Source organism: Salvelinus alpinus, chromosome 29, assembly GCF_045679555.1.
Source record: "Salvelinus alpinus chromosome 29, SLU_Salpinus.1, whole genome shotgun sequence".
Taxonomy (NCBI): domain Eukaryota; kingdom Metazoa; phylum Chordata; class Actinopteri; order Salmoniformes; family Salmonidae; genus Salvelinus; species Salvelinus alpinus.
Window position 1 is genome coordinate 11,559,601 of NC_092114.1, and position 7,064 is coordinate 11,566,664.

Here is a 7,064-nt window from a genome sequence, read left to right on the forward strand (position 1 = left end):
AGAGGGGAGAGAGAGAGAGGGGGAGAGAGAGGGGAAGGGAGAGAGAGGAAGAGAGAGACAGGAAGAGAGAGAGAGGAAGAGAGAGAGAGGAAGAGAGAGAGAGGAAGAGAGAGATGAAGAGAGAGATGGTAAGAGAGAGGAAGAGGGGGAGAGAGTGAGGGGGAAGAGAGAGAGAGAGGAGAGAGAGAGAGGGGAGAGACAGAGGGGAGAGAGAGAGGAAGAGAGAGAGAGGAGAGAGACAGAGGGGAGAGAGAGAGAGAGTGATGGGTAGATAATGAATTAGATAATGCATCGATTAAATTAATAACATGAAGAACAAGATTCTCAGATTCTGGGTGATTGAATCAGTTATGGCTACAACAGGGAGTTCTGCTTCATCCCAGTGGCTAAACTTTACATTTCACTAAAACAAATGACTGATGAACAGTGTGATGAACAGTGTGATGGACAGTGTGATGAACAGTGTGATGGACAGTGTGATGAACAGTGTGATGAACAGTATGATGAACAGTGTGATGAACAGTATGATGAACAGTGTGATGAACAGTATGATGAACAGTGTGATGAACAGTGAGATGAACAGTATGATGAACAGTGTGATGAACAGTGTGATGAACAGTATGATGAACAGTATGATGAACAGTATGATGAACAGTGTGATGAACAGTATGATGAACAGTGTGATGAACAGTATGATGAACAGTGTGATGAACAGTATGATGAACAGTATGATGAACAGTGTGATGAACAGTGTGATGCACAGTGTGATGAACAGTATGATGAACAGTGTGATGAACAGTGTGATGAACAGTATGATGAACAGTGTGATGAACAGTGTGATGAACAGTGTGATGAACAGTGTGATGAACAGTGTGATGAACAGTATGATGAACAGTATGATGAACAGTATGATGAACAGTATGATGAACAGTGTGATGAACAGTGTGATGAACAGTATGATGAACAGTGTAATGAACAGTATGATGAACAGTATGATGAACAGTATGATGAACAGTGTGATGAACAGTGTGATGAACAGTGTGATGAACAGTGTGATGAACAGTATGATGAACAGTGTAATGAACAGTATGATGAACAGTATGATGAACAGTATGATGAACAGTGTGATGAACAGTGTGATGAACAGTGTAATGAACAGTATGATGAACAGTATGATGAACAGTATGATGAACAGTGTGATGAACAGTGTAATGAACAGTATGATGAACAGTATGATGAACAGTATGATGAACAGTATGATGAACAGTGTGATGAACAGTGTGATGAACAGTGTAATGAACAGTATGATGAACAGTATGATGAACAGTATGATGAACAGTGTGATGAACAGTGTGATGAACAGTGTGATGAACAGTATGATGAACAGTGTAATGAACAGTGTGATGAACAGTATGATGAACAGTGTGATGAACAGTATGATGAACAGTGTAATGAACAGTATGATGAACAGTATGATGAACAGTATGATGAACAGTGTGATGAACAGTGTGATGAACAGTGTGATGAACAGTATGATGAACAGTGTGATGAACAGTGTGATGAACAGTGTGATGAACAGTGTGATGAACAGTGTGATGAACAGTGTGATGAACAGTATGATGAACAGTATGATGAACAGTGTGATGAACAGTATGATGAACAGTGTGATGAACAGTATGATGAACATTGTGATGAACAGTGTGATGAACAGTGTGATGAACAGTGTGATGAACAGTATGATGAACAGTGTGATGAACAGTGTGATGAACAGTGTGATGAACAGTATGATGAACAGTATGATGAACAGTATGATGAACAGTGTAATGAACAGTATGATGAACAGTGTGATGAACAGTGTGATGAACAGTGTGATGAACAGTATGATGAACAGTGTGATGAACAGTATGATGAACAGTGTGATGAACAGTATGATGAACAGTGTGATGAACAGTGTGATGAACAGTGTGATGAACAGTATGATGAACAGTGTGATGAACAGTATGATGAACAGTATGATGAACAGTGTAATGAACAGTATGATGAACAGTGTGATGAACAGTGTGATGAACAGTATGATGAACAGTGTGATGAACAGTGTGATGAACAGTATGATGAACAGTGTGATGAACAGTATGATGAACAGTGTGATGAACAGTGTGATGAACAGTATGATGAACAGTATGATGAACAGTGTGATGAACAGTGTGATGAACAGTGTGATGAGCAGTGTGATGAACAGTGTGATGAACAGTGTGATGAACAGTATGATGAACAGTGTGATGAACAGTGTGATGAACAGTATGATGAACAGTGTGATGAACAGTGTGATGAACAGTGTGATGAACAGTATGATGAACAGTGTGATGAACAGTGTGATGAACAGTGTGATGAACAGTGTGATGAACAGTATGATGAACAGTATGATGAACAGTGTGATGAACAGTATGATGAACAGTGTGATGAACAGTGTGATGAACAGGATCAGATGGGGGTCAGAGAGATGGGGATCAGAGAGAGGGGGGTCAGAGAGATGGGGATCAGAGAGATGGGGATCAGAGAGAGGGGGGTCAGAGAGATGGGGATCAGAGAGATGGGGATCAGAGAGATGGGGATCAGAGAGATGGGGATCAGAGAGATGGGGATCAGAGAGATGGGGATCAGAGAGATGGGGATCAGAGAGATGGGACCAAAGGGTGGTTGATGCAGGGAGGGAGGGGTGGGATGAGGGAAAGAGAGGGTGATGAGTCACTCGCTTCCTCAGTCGCTCTGTCTCCACACACCAGATGGAGCAGCCTGATGAGGAGTGACGCTTGAAGGGACATGAAGATCTAGATAATGAATGTCCTGAACCAACAAGACTCCAACAGAGTGTGTTTACTGTTAGATGATGACTTTGATCCTCTGTAGGATGCCATGTCTATACGGACTGTGGTGTGTGTGTGTGTGTGTGTGTGTGTGTGTGTGTGTGTGTGTGTGTGTGTGTGTGTGTGTGTGTGTGTGTGTGTGTGTGTGTGTGTGTGTGTGTGTGTGTGTGTGTGTGTGTGTGTGTGTGTGTGCATGCCAGATAATGTGCGTGTGTGTGCCGTAATTTGAGTCCTCAGGGCTGGCGTTGTGGCTCGACCGCTGTGGCGGCGTGGTTCTCGTGCGAGGCTGGACAGTCGTCTGATAGACGGTACAGCCGAGGAATGTTTGTGGAACACACACACACGCACACACGCACACACGCACACACACACACACACGCACACACACACACACACACACTAATCTGGCCTCAGAGTGGTGGAGCCAGTGTTGCTACCACAGCTTCCAGGACAAATGGCCACAATCACACTTAACTAGCTTTCCCATGGAGGAGAGAGAGAGAGATAGGGAGGAGGAGAAAGAGGAAAGAGAGGAGGGAGAGAGAGATGGGGAGGAGGAGAAGGAGGAGAAGGAGGAGGAGGAAGAGAGGAGGGAGAGAGATAGGGAGGAGGAGAAAGAGGAACAGGAAAGAGAGGAGGGAGAGAGAGATGGGGAAGAGGAGACAGAGGAATAGGGAGAGAGAGATAGGGAGGAGGAGAAGGAGGAGGAGGAAGAGAGGAGGGAGAGAGATATAGGGAGGAGGAGAAGGAGAAATAGAAAAGAGAGGAGGGAGAGAGAAAGGGAGGAGAGGAGACCTAGTGGCCCAGAGGGGGAGGGATAGAGTGAAGGAGGAAGAGAAGGAGGAGAGGAGGATGATGAGACAAAGAAAGATTTAAGCCAGCTAGCTAGCTGAAAGCAAAGGTTTCGGCTAGAGATTTTTTAATTAACCAGGCTTGACAGTTAAGAACAAATTATTATTTTACAATGACGGCCTACCCCGGCCAAACCCTACCCTAACCCGGACGACGCTGGGCCAATTGTGCGCCGCCCTATGTGACTCACGATCACGACCGGTTGTGATACAGCCCGGGATCGAACCAGGGTCTGTAGTAACGCCTCTAGCACTGTGATGCAGTGCCTTAGACCGCTGCGCTACTCGAGAGCCTGACGTGCAGGAGCTTCCGGCAGGGATGTATAGTCTTGCATGATAACTACTCTGAGAGTAAATAGAGCCGAATCTATTGCTAAAAGTCCCCTTGTCGGAGAGAGATTTACAGGGTTATCAAAAACACCATGCCAGGGTGAAACTACACGAAACACAGACCTTATTGGATTGGGTTAAAAACAAATATCCCCAATGGGGGAAAAAAATTAAAAAACTATTGGAACCAGAGGGGGGAGTTACTTTGGCATATGTGAGGAAAACACTTCAACGGACTATAGGCCTCCTCTCTCCTCCTCCTCCTCCTCCTCCTGAAGGAGAAGTGGATCTGGTGATAATGAGGGCACGTTGCTAACATCGTCTCGGTCACGGGTCTCCAACAGGTTGATCACAAGCTACCAGTAGCTAGCAGCCCACGCACCAATGAGTAGTTCACCAAACAATTTCTGAAAGTACATGTTCCACCGAAAAACTGTCATGATTCAATCTCACAAGTATCACAAGCTCAACAGCTACTAGCTAATCTAAGCAACATAGACACTATCCCACCCCTGGTTAGCCACTATTGGCTTACAAAAGCCAAACCTAACACAATATCTGCCAATTAATTTACAGAAATATTGCCCCTGTCTGTCTGATTGGTGCGAGTGTTTGTCTATCACTCCTTGTGTATCTTGTGGGTTGACAGAAATACTTTCCCCAAAATCTTCTCGATTAACTGCAAAGTCGGTTGACCAGGCAGAACTATATGATGAGTAAATATATTATTATTATATTATTGTATTATTTATTATATACGAACTTTGCAGTGGAATGAGCAGCAGCAGTACAGACCCGTCACCAGACCGCAGAGCACATTCCTCACTCGTTAGACGGGGAAATAAAGGGCCAGATGGGCGATTAAAGGGGAATTACACTCGCTCCAGACGTAAAGAAATGTGTCTTCTGATGGGATTTAAATCGTTGACATGGATCTGCAGAGAAGAATGGGACTCTATTTAAATCATTGACATGGACTTAGAACATCACATTTCATTGTTTCTCAATCAACAATTGTAATTTTGAGAGTGAAAAAAACACAAAAAAAACGATTAAAAAAAAAACAGGATTATCTTTTTTACTGAGAAAACATAATTTAGGAAAATATAAAACATATATATGTATTTTTAAAAGCTGATTTTATAGAGTTGTTTTACATTCAGAAAGTTTTCAGTCCTCTTCCCATTTTTCCCATTTTGTTACGTTACAGCCTTAGTCTAAAAATGGATTAAATACACCATTTCCTCATCAATCTACAAACAATACCCCATTTTGACAAAGCAAAGCGAAAATCTTTGGGAGGTGACCAAGAACCCGATGGTCACTCTGACAGAGCTCCAGAGTTCTGTGGAGTTGGGAGAACCTTCCAGAAGGACAACCGTCTCTGCACCACTCCACCATTCAGGCCTTTATGGAAGAGTGGCCAGACGGAAGCCACTCCTCAGTAAAAGGCACATGACAGCCCGCTTGGAGTTTGCCAAAAGGCACCTAAAGGACTCTCAGACCATGAGAAACAAGATTATCTGGTCTGATGAAACCAAGATTGAACTATTTTGGCTTGAATGCTAAGCGTCACTTCTGTAAGAAACCTGGCACCATCTCTACAGCGAAGCATGGTGGTGACAGCATCATGTTGTGGGGATGTTTTTCAACGGCAGGGACTAAGGATTGAACGAAAGATGAACGGAGCAAAAGTACAGAGAGATCCTTGATGAAAACCTGCTCCAGAGCACTCAGGACCTCAGTCTGGGGCAAAGCTTCACCTTCCAACAGGACAACGACCCTAAGCCCACAGCCAAGACAACCCAGGAGTGGCTTCGGGACAAGTCTCTGAATGTCTTTAAGTGGCACAGCCAGAGCCCGGACTTGAACCGATTCAAACATCTGTGCAGAGACCTGAAAATAGCTGGGCATCGACGCTCCCCATCCAACCTGACAGAGCTTGAGAGGATCTGTAGAGAAGAATGGGAGAAACTCCCCAAATACAGGTGTGCCAAACTTTTAGTGTCATACCCAAGAAGACTAGCGGCTGTAATCGCTGCCAAAGGTGCTTCAACAAAGTACTGAGTAAAGGGTCTGAATACTTATGTAAATGTAATATTTCCGAATTTGTTTTAAATATAAATTTGCACAAAAAAAAAGTGTTTTTCTTTGTCATTATGGGGTATTTGTCAGGACCCGGTGCGAGAAACAGTCACTAATAATTGGCAGAACCCAGAAGATGAGGCAGACACAGCAGTACTAGAGATGGTGGTTTAATAAAAATAGATATCTTCCAAAATACAAAGAAAATCCACAAAGTGGTAAAAACAGCAAGGGAAAAAACAAACCTCAAAAGACTAATCCAAAAATACACGAGAACAAAACCAGAGAACCTCTGGAAAATCCAACAAGAGAAAATATAAGATCACAACAAGGCTTGGGCTGGGGCTGGGTGCTAACATACAAACACTGAGCAAGGAACTAAGGAACACACAGGGTTTAAATACTAACAAGGGAATGACTTACAGGTGCAAACAATAATTAGGGCAAGAAAAACAAAAGGTACAAAAAAGGTGCAAGGGGGACATCTAGTGAACAAAACCTGAACAGTCCTGGCCAAAACCTGACAGAATCCCCCCCCTAGGAACGGCTCCTGACGTTCCTACCAGCCTTCTCAGGGTGGAGGACCCTGAACTGACGAATGAGGTCAGGGTCCAGTATGTCCTTGGCAGGAACCCAGGAGCGCTCCTCGGGACCGTAGCCTTCCCAGTCCACCAGATACTGCCAGGACCGCTGCACCCGGCGGGAATCCAGTATCCGATGGACGGTATAAGCCGACTGGCCTCCGATGATACGGGGCGGAGGGGGAGGTCTGCCTGCCGGGATAAGGGGAGAAAAAACAACAGGTTTTAATAAAGAAATGTGAAACGTGGGATTAATTTTAAGGGATCTGGGTAAGTGCAGGCGAAAAGTAACGGGGTTCACTCTTCTGGCAACCTTAAAGGGACCGATGAATTTCTGGGACAGTTTGCGAGAC